The sequence below is a fragment of the Hemiscyllium ocellatum genome, chromosome 18 (genome assembly GCF_020745735.1).
Source record: "Hemiscyllium ocellatum isolate sHemOce1 chromosome 18, sHemOce1.pat.X.cur, whole genome shotgun sequence".
NCBI lineage: Eukaryota > Metazoa > Chordata > Chondrichthyes > Orectolobiformes > Hemiscylliidae > Hemiscyllium > Hemiscyllium ocellatum.
Window position 1 is genome coordinate 5,265,175 of NC_083418.1, and position 13,439 is coordinate 5,278,613.

The window sequence follows — 13,439 nt, forward strand, 5'->3', positions numbered from 1 at the left end:
ACCTGGGGGAATGGCAATGTTGGTTAGGGAAAACGTCATGGCAGGACTTAGAGAGGATATGTCTGGAATTGAGAAATAAGGAGGGGGTGCTCACTATACGCAATAGTGTCCCATGGATAGGCAGCAGCAAACGGAGCAGTAAATGCATAGGAAAAGTGCTGACAGCTAAAAGAATAATAGGGTTGTAATAGTAGGGGATTTTAACTCTCCATACATAGACTGGGACTGGGACAGCGTTAAGGGAATGGTTATGGACAAGGACTGGCCTGGTCCACAAGCCAAAGTTCTGAACTGGCACAAGGCTAGTTTTGATGACCTCAGAGAGGAACTTTGAAAGGTTGACTGGGGGAGGCTGTTCGCAGGTAAAGGGACATCTGTCAAGTTGGAGGATTTCAAAACTTAGATAACATGAGTTCAGGGAAAGCATAGCGTCACATAGCATGGAAATTGACCCTTCGTTCCAACCAATCCATGGTGACCATAATCCCAAACTAAACTAGTCCCATCTGACTGCCCCTGGCCCATATCCCTCCAAATCTTTCCGATTCATGTACATATCCAAATGTCTTTTAAATGATGTGATTGTACTCACATCCTCCATTTCCTCAGGAAGTTCATTTCACACGCACAACACCCGCTATATAAAGATTATTCCTCATGCTTCTTTTTTAAAAAAAATCTCTCCTCTGACCTTCAAAATGTGCCTTGATCCTGGGTGAAATTCAAAACTGTTAACACTCATTATTTTAGATATTTCCATTAGGTCGTCTCTCAATCTCTTACATTCTAGTGGAATGAAATCTGTCCAGCCTTTCCTTATAAGTCAAACCTTCCATACCCAGCAACATCCTGGTAAATCGCTTCTGAATCCTCCCCAGCTTACTAATATCCTTCATGTAAGTGGGCAACCAGAACTGAACAGTATTTCAGAACAAGTCTCAACGTCCTGTACAATCTTAACATGACTTCCCAACTCTTATACTCAAAAGGACTGTGCAATGAAGATAGGTCTGCCAAACTGTTCTTGTTAGTGTGAAGGACCAGGTGTGCAGGAATAGAGAATGACTCGAGAAATTGAGGCTCTGCTCAAGAAAAATAAGGAAGCGTATGTCAGATATAGACAGCTAGAATGAAATGAACCCCGTGAGCGTATGGGGTGGAAGAGTACTCCTAAGTGGAAAACCGGGAAGTCAAAAAGGGGACATGAGATAGCCTTGACAGATAAGGTTAAGGGAAATCCAAGGAGATTCTGCAAGCATATTACGGATGAAAGAACAACCAGAGAGAGAAAAATTTGATCAAAATCTACTGTGGAGAAAGACATAGAAGCTAGGGAACTCTGAGAAATAAACAGTGATATCTCAAATAGTCCACATTACAGAAAAGATGGTGATGGAGCTCTTAAAATGCGTAAAGGTAAATAAATCTCTCAAACTTGATCAAGTGTAGTCCAGGGCATTGTGGGAAGCTAGAGAAGAATTTGCAAGACTCCTAAGAGATATTTGAATCATTGGTAGTCACGGGTAAGGTGCTGGAAGACTGGAGGGTGGCTCATATTGTGCCTTGACGCAAGAAAGGCTGCAACGAAGAATCAAGGAACTACGGACCGGTGAGCCCGATGTCAGTGGTGGGTAAGTTGTTGTAGGCGATACTGAGAGAAATCCACATACGTTTCGAAAGACAGGGACTGATTAGGGATAGTCAGCATGGCTGTGCACGTAGGAAATCATGTTTGTGAGAGGCGATCAAGTTTTTTTTCTGAAGAGGTGACGATGAAGATAGATGGAGGCAGAGCGGTAGATGTTGGCCACATGAACTTTATCAGGCCTTTGATAAGGTTCCGCATGGTAGACTGGTTAGTAGAGAGCACTAGCCAATTGGATATAAAAATAGGATGACGATAGGAGACGGAGGGTGGTGACAGGGTTGTTGTTCAGATAGAAGGCCTGTGACCAGCGGTGTGCCACAAGGATCGCAGCTGGGTCCGTAGTTGTTCATCATTTATATAAAATTATTTGAATGAAAACGTAAGAGGAATGATTAGTAAGTTTATAGACGACACCAAAATTGGTGGCAGAGTGGACGCTGAAGAAGGTTATCTTAAATATCTTGATCATTTGGGACAAGGAAAGATAGATTGAGTTTAATATGGATAAATGCAAAGTCTTGCAGATCTACTTGGGAGGTTTCAAACTAGAGTGTCAGGGGGCTGGGAACCACAGCAGCAGGTCAGCAAGTGCAGAGATTGAGGGGAAGGTAGATGCCAAGATCAGTAAATCAAAATGAAAGGATAGGCACAGACAGGTAAATGAACACCATGGTAATGGCGGGCTGAAGTGTGTTTATTTCAGTGCAAGGAGTATTATCGGTAAGGCAGATGAGCTTAGAGCCTGGGGCAGTACATGGGACTATGATGGTGTGGCCATTACAGAGACTTGGTTGAGGCAGGGACAGGACCGGTTGCTCAACGTTCCAGGATTTCGTTGTTTTAGACGGGACAGGGAGAAAGGTAAAAGAGGTGGAGAGGTTGCAGTACTAATCAGGGAGAATGTTACATCTGCACACAGAGGACATGCTGAAAGGCTCATCCACTGAGGCAGTATGGGTACAGCTAAAAAATAAGGCGGGTGCAAACACTCTGATAGGCTTATACTATGAGCCCCCCAACAGCCACGAAAAGATTGTGGAGCAAATGTGTCGGCAGGTAAGATGCAATAAACAGAGTTGTCATAGTGGGTGACTTCAACTTCCTCAAGATTGACTCGGAATCCCTTAGAGCAAGAGGGAGGGGCAGCACGGTGGCTCATTGGTTAGCACTGCTGCCTCAGCTCCAGGGATCTGGGTTTGATTCCAGCCTCGGGTAACTGTGTGCGTGGAGTTTGCACACTCTCCCGGTGTTTGCATGGGTTTCCTCCGAATGCTCCGGTTTCTTCCCACAGTCCAAAGATGCGCAGGTCAGGTGAACTGGCGTGCTAAATTGCCCATAGTGTTAGGTGCATTTGTCAGAGGGAATGGGTCTGGGTGGGTTACGTTTTGGAGGGTCGATGTGGGCTAGTTGGGCCGAAGAACCTGTTTCCATACTGTAGGGAATCTAATCTAATCTAATCAAGTGCATCTAAGAGGGTTTCTTGAATTAGTATTGGATAGTCCAGCTCGGAGGCGTTACACTGGGCATTGCGTTGACTCATGAGTCTGGCCAAGTGACTGACCTTTCAGAGGGACAGCATTTTGGAAACAGTGACCACAACTCCAGTTTCAAGATGGTTCTGAAAAAGGATAAATCAGGATCTTGTGGGAAGGTTCTCAATCGGGGGAGGGCAAATTAAATCAGCATTAGGCAGGAGCTAGAAAGTGTGAATTGGGAGGAGATGTTCTCAGGCAATTCCATATTTGACATGTGGAAACTGTTTAAAGAGCTGCTGGTAGAGTTCAAGTTTGGCATGTTCCACTGAGAAAGAAGGACAAGGATGGCAAGGTAAGGGACTCTTGGAAATGAGAAAGGTTGTGAATTAAGTCAAAAGGAAAGAAGCAGCACATGTAAGGTTTAGGAAACAAAAATCGGACGGGGCTTGTGAGGAACATTAGGCAAGCAGGGAACTAGGAGAGAAAGAAGGTGCCGAGAAATGCTCTTGACAAATAAAGAGAATTGCAATTCGACAAGCAGAAAGCTGGAAGAACACAACAAACCTGGCAACATGGAAGTGCAGAAGTCAACATTTCGGGTGTAAGCCTTCTTCAGGACTGGGGATGGGTGTAGGTGGAGCCGCAAATAAAGGGGGTGGCAGAGGGAGGTTGGTGAAGTGGGGAAAGTGATGACAGTTAGAGGGTACAACCTGGTTGGTCAATGGGAGCAATGAATCCGGTTGGTGTCAGGGTGGAATGTGGAAGGGAGGGGGAGGGGTTGGAAAGGGAGTCGAGGGGTTGAAAGGGAGGTTATTTGAAATTTGAGAACTCAGTACAGTGTTTCTGCACTGTAAGTAATCTAATCTCATCAAGGTTGAGTCCTCTGGTCTGTAGGCTGCCTCAGCAGACGATGAGGTGTTCCTCCAATTTGTAGTGTGGCTCATTGTGGCAATGGAGGCGGCCAAGGATAGTCATGTTGGGAACGGAGATTAAAATGGGCGGTGACTGGGAGGTTTGGTCAGCCCCTGCAGGCCTGTCGGTCATGTTCAGGAGGTGGAGGTGGGGGGGGGGGGGGGGGCGCAGGGAGGAATGCATGCATTTAAGGTGAGAGGGAGACATGAGGGACAAGTTTTATTTTACATTGTGGTAGGAGGCTATCAGTGATGATGGTGGTGGCAGATACAAAAGGGGCAAAGGAGCAATTAGGGACTTTAAGATAAGCACAAAATATGCGTGGAATGAAGGCACATGGACCGAGGGCAGGCAGAAGGGTTTAGTTTGATTTGGCAGCATGTTTGGCACAACATCACAGTCCAAAGGGCCCATTCCTGCGCTGTGCTGTTCCATGTCCATGTCGCACTCTGGTAAGACAAACCAGGGCAGAACTTACACAGTTAATGGTGGTACCCCAGGGTGTGCTGTCGAATAGAGAGACCTAGGAGTGCAGGTTCCTTGAAAGTGGTGTCAGAGGTAAACAGGGTGTTGAAGCCAGCATATGGCACACTTGCCTTCATCGATCAGAGCATCGAATACAGGAATTGGGACACCATGTTGTGACTGGACAAGACATTTCTCAGGCCAGTTCTGGAATACTGTCTGCAATTCTGGCTTGCCTTGCTTTAGGAAAGATGTTATTAAACTGGAAAGGGTGCAAAAAAGATTTACAAAGACATAACTAAGACTGAAGGGTTTGAGTGATACGTATAGGCTGAATAAGCTGGGACACATTTCCCTGGTGCACGAGGCTGAGGGGCAGTTTCCTGCAGGTGTATAATATAAGGGGCATAAATAAGTTGAATAGCGAAGATATTTTGATGTATGAGTCCAAAACTGGAAGGCAGAGTTTTAAGTGAGAGGGGAAAGATTTAAAAGGGACCTGAGGGGCTAACTTTTCACACCGAGGTTAGGTACACTTATGCAATGAGCTGCCAGATGAAGTGGTAGAGGTGGGTACAATTACAACATTTGTGATGTTATGTGCCTCTAAGGGGAATCTGTTCTGGTTCTCTTCAAGGGAGAGGCTGTAAACCTGGTGGTGTGGCGCCTGCTCCGTGGAAAGCAGAGTAATGATTTTGGTTTTTTAAAACTTAAACAAAAAGGGCAAAAGAAGTATGGGTAGGTGGAGTCAGGCTCACACACAGCCAGAGTTTTAGTCTAGCTTTCAGTTGTTGAAGTTAGGGTTTTTGGTGGTGCAGCTGTTAGATACAACTCGCTTTCTGCTGATGCATAAAACCTGGATTCTCTCTCCGCTGATCGATTCATCTTTCAGTTTTTCCTTTCTTCTGGACTGGAGGGGATAGCAAATGAGGATAAATCTCTTTGCATGTTCAAATGGTTTGGCATCACTAAATCCCTGCTAACCAGAAACTGACGAGACTAGATAGAACAATACTCTGGTTACAAGCATCATTTGGGATCCTGCAGAGGGGTAGCTTATCACTTTGAGGATTTGAGAAATCGGGGATAATCTGGATCCGCTCTCCCCAATCCCCATTCCATGCACCCCCGGACACACACAGCCCAGCTGCCAATTGTAAATGAATAATGAAAATCAGCCTGTCTTGCAGCCTCTTCCATTGGCTGGATCTAAACCTTGGACATTGATGAAATCTCACCCTTGCCTCCCGTACATAAATCCCCTTTTCTTCACCTTCTGGGGCGTTTTTCCTGGGACCCAGTCAAACTTGAGATCTACAGGATGAGCTGCTCGTTGGTTCAGCTCTGACTTCGCTGCTGTGTCCTGGGCCTCGACCAGCACAATCTGTAAAACAACATAGTCTGTTCAATCCTGGTCCTGACCACTGTTAGGAGGCTTGTACATAACTTCCATTATGTTTTTTTTGCCTTTGTACTTCCTCAACTCCACCCACACAGACCCTATGTCATTCACTGCCATAGATTTAATTTCATTGTGAACAAACAAGGCAACTCTGCCCACTTCCCTGTCTTTTTGATAAGTTATAATTCCTTGAATTCCTGAACCCCCTGCAACCATGTCTGTGTGATACCTATCACCTCATCATTCACGATGACTCGTGACGTTGATTTATCTACTTTGCTATGAATGCTACGAGCATTCAGATAAAGTGCCTTAATGCTAACTTCTTATTAGAGATGTCAGAAATCATAAGGTGTCCTAAGTTATCCTTCCTTTTTGCTGCTTTCCTAATCTGCCTCAAGCTTAAACACCGCACGTAAGCTATTATGGTGCTTATCTTTGCATTAACTCCATACTTCGCTGCCCCCCTCCACCTCCACCGACTCAGAAGTTTAAAGTCTGACTGACCACCCAATTTATCCTTTTCTTCAGAACACTGGGTCCAGACCGGTTCAGGTGGAGATCGTCCCAACAGTACAGATTGCATTCCACTCCCCCCCCAAACCTGGTTCCAAACTGATGCCAATGCCCTATGAAATAAAATCCCTCTTTTCCACAACAATCCCATAGCCATGTGTTTACTTCCCTAACTTTCCTATCCCTATGCTAATTGTCACGTGGCTCGGACAGTAACCTGAGGACCTGTATTTCAGTTTCCTTCCTAGTGCTTGATAATCTCCAAACAGATCCTCCACCTTATCTTTGTCTCTGTTAGTCCCAATGTGGACTACAACAACTGGATCTGCTCCCTCCCACTCCAAAATCTTTTCAAGCTGGCCGGAGATGTCCTGCACACTGGCACCAGGCAGGCAACACGCCGTGAGCGATTCCCAATCCGGCTTGCATAGGATATCATCTGTTCCCCCTAATCTTCGCATCCACTATAACAGCTACTTGTTTTTTTGCTCCTCCCTCTTGAATGGCCTTCTGCACCATGGTGTCGTGGTCAGCTAGCTCATCCTGTCCACAAACCTTTTCCTCATACATACAGTGAGCAAAACTCCCGTATCTTTTGGACAAGGTCAAGGGCTGAGGCTCCTGAACTCCGAATCCCCAGACCTACCTCACTTTTAGTCACACCTGGTTGTCCTTGAATACTTACTGAATTTGAATTTGTTAATCTACTGTGTGTGACTGCCTGCTAAAACAAAGTGTCCAGGTAGCTCTCCCCATCCCAGATGTGCTGCAGAGTTTGAAGCTCAGATTCCAGATCAGTAATTCGGATCCGGAGTTCTTCCAGGAGCCAACACTTGCTGAAGATGTGGTCACTGCCGTTCACAATGGGATCAGCCAGCTCCCACATCATACAGCTACAACACATCATCTTCTTACTTAACTTTTACAATCTATGTACTAAATAATTCCTAGTACTTGTATGCTCTGGTCTTATTCAATTAACCAATTAAACCTTTAATTAATCACACGATACACAAGAAATACAAATCGAAAAGCTTTGTTTTAACAACAGAGTTATTTTTGGTTAGAGCTCCCGCTCTTCCTGCTGCTGGAACAGCAGATTTGTTGGGGGATGTGGTGTCCCTGGCTTTCTGGAAGCCATTTGATCGTATGTTTGCAGATGACGCCAAAACAGTGGATAGTAAAGAAGTGATCTTAATCACCTTGGTCAGTCACAAGGAGTGGCAGAATGAGTTTAATTTAAATATGAGATGTTGCATTTTGGTAAGACAAACTTGGGCAGGACTCAGACTGTTAATAGTAAGACCCTGGAGAGTGTTGCCAAACAAAGAGGAAAGAACCACTTCAGGGTGCAGGTACATAATTCCTTGAAAGTGGAGTTGCAAGTGGACAGGATGAAGGTGTTGTATGTCATGATTGCTTTATTGGTCTGGACATGGAGTAAAGCAGTTGAGATGTTTTGTATCTGTACAGGACATTGGTGAGGTCACTTTTCGAATACTGTGTTCAATTCTAGTCATCCTTCCTATGAGATAGGTGTGGTTAAACTTGAGAGGGTTTGGGTTTTGAGGAGAGGCTGAATAAGCTGTGGCTTTCTTCCCTGGAACATTGGAGGGTGGGGGGGTTATAAAATCATGAGGGGCATAGATATGGTGAGTAGCCCCAGTTTTTTTCCTAGAATGGTGGAATTCCAAAGCTAGAGGTTATTGGTTTAAGGTTATAGGGGAAAGATTTCAGAATGACCTGAGTGGTAACTTGTTCACGCAGAGTGTAGTGCCTGTATGGAATTAGCTGCCAGAGGGAGTGGTGGAAGCGGGTACAATTACCACATGTCAAAGGCATCTGCATGGGTGTATGACTAGGAAGGGTTTCGGGAGATATGGGCCAAATGCTGATAAATGGGAATAAGTCAGATTGGGATGTCTGGTCGAAGCGGATGAATTGAACCAAAGGGTTTGTTTCTCTGCTGTATGATTCCATGACAAGGTACTACATGACCTATGGTGCGGGCTACAACATATTTGTCTGGATAGAAGATTGGTTGGCTATCGGCACAACATAGGAATCGGGTCATTTTCAGACTGACTGGACGCAATGAGTGATATGCAACAGGGATTATGTTGGGGCCTCATGTTTTCACAAAGTATACTAAAGACTTGATAAGTGGATTGTTGCTAAATGGATTGTTGCTAAATTTGCTGACAGGTAGTTGGAGAAGGAAGTTTTAGGAGGATGAGTATGGAAAGGTGTGCCATTTTTTTTCAATAGCTGGGCTAACTTTGGCAAATGGAGGATGTGTGGAAAAATGTAAATTTTATTTAAATGTGGAGAATGCAACATGCTGCGGTCCAGAGAGATCTGGGTGTGGGTGTCACAGTCCATGAACACACAGTTAATATGTGGCTGGAGCAAATGACTAGGAAGGCCAGTAGAATGTTGTAATTTATTGTAAGGGAAATGAAGTTCATAAGCTTTGCTTCTGTTGTGCAAGTAATTGGTGCAGCCAGATCTGGAGTACACTATGCAGTTGTGGTCTTCGTATCAAAGAAAGGCTGTAAATGCAATAGGGGGCGTGCACTGAATTGGATTCCTGGGATTGGCAGTAGATCAAATGAGGCAATGTTGGACAGGCTGAGCCTGTATTCATTGGAGATTAGAAGGTGGTCTTACTGAAGCTGTCAGGGTCTTGGATGCACTTGACCAAGTGGATACTGACAAAATGTTGCCCCTTGTGAAGGGCATGAGTTTAAAAAATGAGTGTCTCATTTAAAATTCAGGTGAAGCAACATTGCCTTTGACGTTCATTCGCGTATGGCTCACTTCCTCAGGGAGGAATGGAGGCAGTGTTGGAATATTGTGGTTGGGTAGAGTGTTGGCAGGCATGCAGGGTTGAGGCCATGATCAGATCAGCCTAATTATACTGAATAACCAAGTAGTTCTGATGGGGCTAGTTCTCTTACTTTGTGTGTTCTCCATGCACAGCCTGTGTAGAATGAGCTACTGTCACCTGCTCTGGTACTGAGTTGGAGCGGATGCTGGCTCAGTGGTTAGCACTGCTGCCTCAGAGAGCCAGGACCTGGGTTTGATTCCACTCTCAGGCGACTGTCTACGTGGAGTTTGCACTTTCTACTTGTGTCTGTGTGGGTTTCCTCTGGGTGTTCAGGTTTTCTCACACAGTCCAATAATGTTCAGGTTAGGTGGATTAGCTGTGCTGAATTGCTCATAGTGTCCAGGGATATGCAGGATATTTGGATGAGACATGGAAAATAGAGGGTTACTGGAATGGGGTGAGCCGAGGTGAGATGCTGTTCACAGAGCAGAATGGCCTGCTTCCACGCAGTAGGGATTCTGGGTTTTCCACAAAGCGCTGGAGGATCTTGCCCTCCATCTACAGTCTGTGCTGAATATCTGTGGGGGTGACAGGGACAGCAACAATCAGCAGCTCTGGCCTTGAGGATTGTCCATTAAACCATGCTGCACAAGCTCTGATATCCACTTCAGCTCAGTATACCAATCAAGACAAGCGTATGGGCTGACAGTAATTCCTGCCTGAAACATATCCAGCACAGATGTTGATCAGGATTGTACACAGGCTATCATGGGGTGATTTCATTTGGATTTGTTGCCCTGCTTTTTAAAAAAAGAATGTTCTCTTCCAGATAACGATGCGAATGAATGGGGAAGAGGTTCTGTCAGAAAGAACAGCCACTGTCCGATCCTGTTGGGAGGAAACCAATTTTCAGCTGGAGAGTCTACAGTCTAACAGGGCATGTGTAGAAGAGGAAGAAAGCTGTTTGGAATATCACTCTGTTCCCCGGTACACACTCAGCTTCCAACCAGGTAACAGACTCAGCTTATCAACCAGTTTAGGTAAATATGAGAGCGTTGCTCTCTGGAACCACAGCTTCTAATCACCCCCCAGTCCATCTCAGGTGCTGTCTGCCCATGCTCGGTAATATCTCTCTAGCATATGTCCGTACTAGTTGATGCATACTTTACAAACCTGCTGCTGATCTTTCGGTCCTCTTACTATTACACCTGATTTCATGTCAGCAGATTTGCCACAGCCGCGAGTAGCAGTAATCCGTGAAGAGGGAAGTAATGGTGACAGGGAGATGATGGCATCGCTTATCATGGCTGGATTCCAGGTGAGAGGAAATAGATCGGAAGTGAACCGTTTCCTCTGCCAGGCAGGTTTGCAACCCCTGGGCAGGCAGGTGGGGTGGGAGACTGTGGAATCCGTTGCCTGTCCAAGTAGGTTGTTGCGCAGGACTCACCCTCTTTCGTTTCTGGGTGTCACCTGGTAAGGGAAAGCAGTGAGAAGGTGGTGGAGAGTTGCTGTGTTGAACTGCTGCTGTCTTCAGAATGCACAGTCATCCACTGTGCTTTTCGGGAGGATGTTTCCGGATTTTGGCACTGCCACTGCAGAAATTCCCAAATGTATATCCCAAACCAGGACGGCAGGTGAGTTGGAGGACAGTTTGCAGGCATGGTGGGTCGTCTTATGTGTCTGCTGCTCTTGTTTTGCCCAATGGAACTGGTCCTGAGATTGGAAGGTGTTGTGGAAGGAATCTTGATGAGATTCTGCAGTGTATCTTTTGGATGGTACCTTGGGAGACAGCTTGTTTATAACGGATTTGGTTTATTATTGTCGCATATTCCGAGGAATACTGAAGAGTCTTGTTTTGCATGCAGTACAGGCAGATCATATCATTCCAAGTGCGTAAGAGTAACGGAACAGAGTGAGGAATGGGATGTTACGGTTGCAGAGAGAGTGCACATAGAGCAAGGTCAGTGTTAAATTTGAGTTGTCCACTTGAATGTTTAATAGTAGCAGGGAATAAGCTGCTCTTGAATCTTTTGGTATGCGTTTTTTTAAACGTTCCTGACAAAAGATTAGAAGAGATTATATCCAGCCTGGGATTGCCATTCCAAGGCACTGAGAAGTATGTTGATGGAGTTAATAGATCGATATTTGGCTTGGATAACAGACTGGGCTATGTTCACAACTCTCTGTAGTTTCTTACCGTCCTGGGCAGAGCAGTTACCATACCAAGCTGTGATGCACCTGCAAAAATCAGTAAAAATCTTTATGGACCTGCTGAATTTCCTAAGCCTCCGGATGAAAAAAAAGCGTTCTTGTACTTTCTTGCAGCAATGTGAGTGGACCAAGACAGATTGGTGATTGCTACTCACAGGAACCTGACTCGCTCTTCCATCTCTACCTGAGGTCCGTTGATGTAGACAGGGGTGAGGCCTACCCTCGCCTTGTTCCCTGTAATCAATGGCCAGCTCTTTAGTTTTGCTGATGTTGAGGGAGAGATTGTTATCTTTAAGCCACACCACTAAGCACTCTATCGCTTTCCTATATTCTGTCTCGTCATTGTTTGAGTCCACCCTACAACTGTGGTGTCATTAGCGAACTTGCAGGTGGAGTTAGGACAAAATTTGGCCACACAGTCATGAGTGTTCTGTATAGTACGGGGCTGTGTACTCATCCTTTCTGGGCGCTGGTGTTGAGGATAATCTTGGAAGAGGTGCTGTTGTCTATTCTCGCTGATTGTGGCCTGTGGGTCAGGAAGTCAAGGATCTAGTTGCAGAGGACAGCACAGGTCTAGGTCCTGGAATTGGAAATTAATTTGATTTGGAATTCCTCAGGATGGGCAGGCTTCCTCAGATTTGGGTCACCATGGGGCCAGGTACCGTTCCGGGGCTCGATGGGCCTCTGTTCTGGTTTTCCCTGAAGTCCATTACATCGGACCTGCTGCAAGCTGATAGGTTTCCTCCAGGATCCAGTGTCTGTATTGGGACTATCTGACCTGCAAACAGATTTAAGAGAATGTTGTTAATGATTTTAACAGACTTCGAATTGAGGTTTAAAAGAGCAGAATGATTGGAAGATGTGTAAGAATAAGATCTGCTGTAGAGAGCTTGCAAAGTGTTGCCATGCATCGACACCATCTTGAATACAAGAAACTAGTGAGTGACCAGGTGGGTGATATCAGAATTGCAGGGATGATGGTGTGTGTGTGTGTGTGTGTGTGTGTGTGTGTGTGTGTCGTGATAGATGCTTAGTAAAACCTGACTCCATTCTCCTGTCGGTTTGGGATGTGACAATGACAGATATTTGTGCAGGAATGAGTTTGGACTCTTTCCGTGGAGTGGTGTTTGTCGGAGTTATGCAGACGTCCTTGGCTCGGCCAAAGGTAGGAGAAATGTAGGAACTGGAATGTTTAATCACGGAGTGGGACTATTTAAGGAAGAGGGCTACTTTAATCCTGGAGTTTTATAGAAATAGATGTTTAATCATCCTGGAGTACAAAGCAGGAAGATTTAATCACATGGAAATATGGAACAGGAGGATTTAATCACAGAAATGGAGGAACAGTTATCTTGGACCTGATTGACAATCTGATCTGCTTGTCTGTGCTGCAGTGCACAGCTCTGATCCATTAATATTCCTCACCTTTCCTCTTCCACAGGTTGGGCAGCGACCGTACAATTCAATCCTGCTGCCCGTGCTGAGTTTTCCCGGTTCCGTTCTCGAGAGGATACCTTCAGCCTGGGAGTGTGTAACGGCTGTCAGCTGATGGCGCTGCTTGGTTGGGTGGTTTCTGACGTTGACTGCGATCCAATAGACGGTGAGCACATCTCGAACTGGAGCCGCTACATTGCACCAAGAGTAGCACAAGGAACACGGCATGGATCTCAAACCTTTTTCTTATATTTGTGTCAGCATCGATATTCGACCTGTGACATTCCTGCTTTACATCACAACTTGCTTCTTCCGAAAATGCTAAATACTCTTCCTTAAATCAAACATTTCAAACACTGTTGAGGCAGGTCCTGGGTCTATCCCCACCAGAAGAGGAATTGTTCCCTGGTGTTGGGATTCTTCTTAGCCCCATACTCTAGCCATCTAACTGAGTTCACCAGTCTTCTAATTTATAAATACGTTTTAAAATTTGAAAAGATTTTCAGCTTTGATCTCAATCTTTTAAATGTATTTGCTGATGTTTTT

General features: G+C 45.3%; 1 pseudogene; it reads left to right on the plus strand.

The window, feature by feature from the left end:
- Nucleotides 1–13,439, plus strand: part of LOC132824524 (phosphoribosylformylglycinamidine synthase-like) — a 125,643-nt pseudogene that overhangs the window by 51,881 nt on the left and 60,323 nt on the right.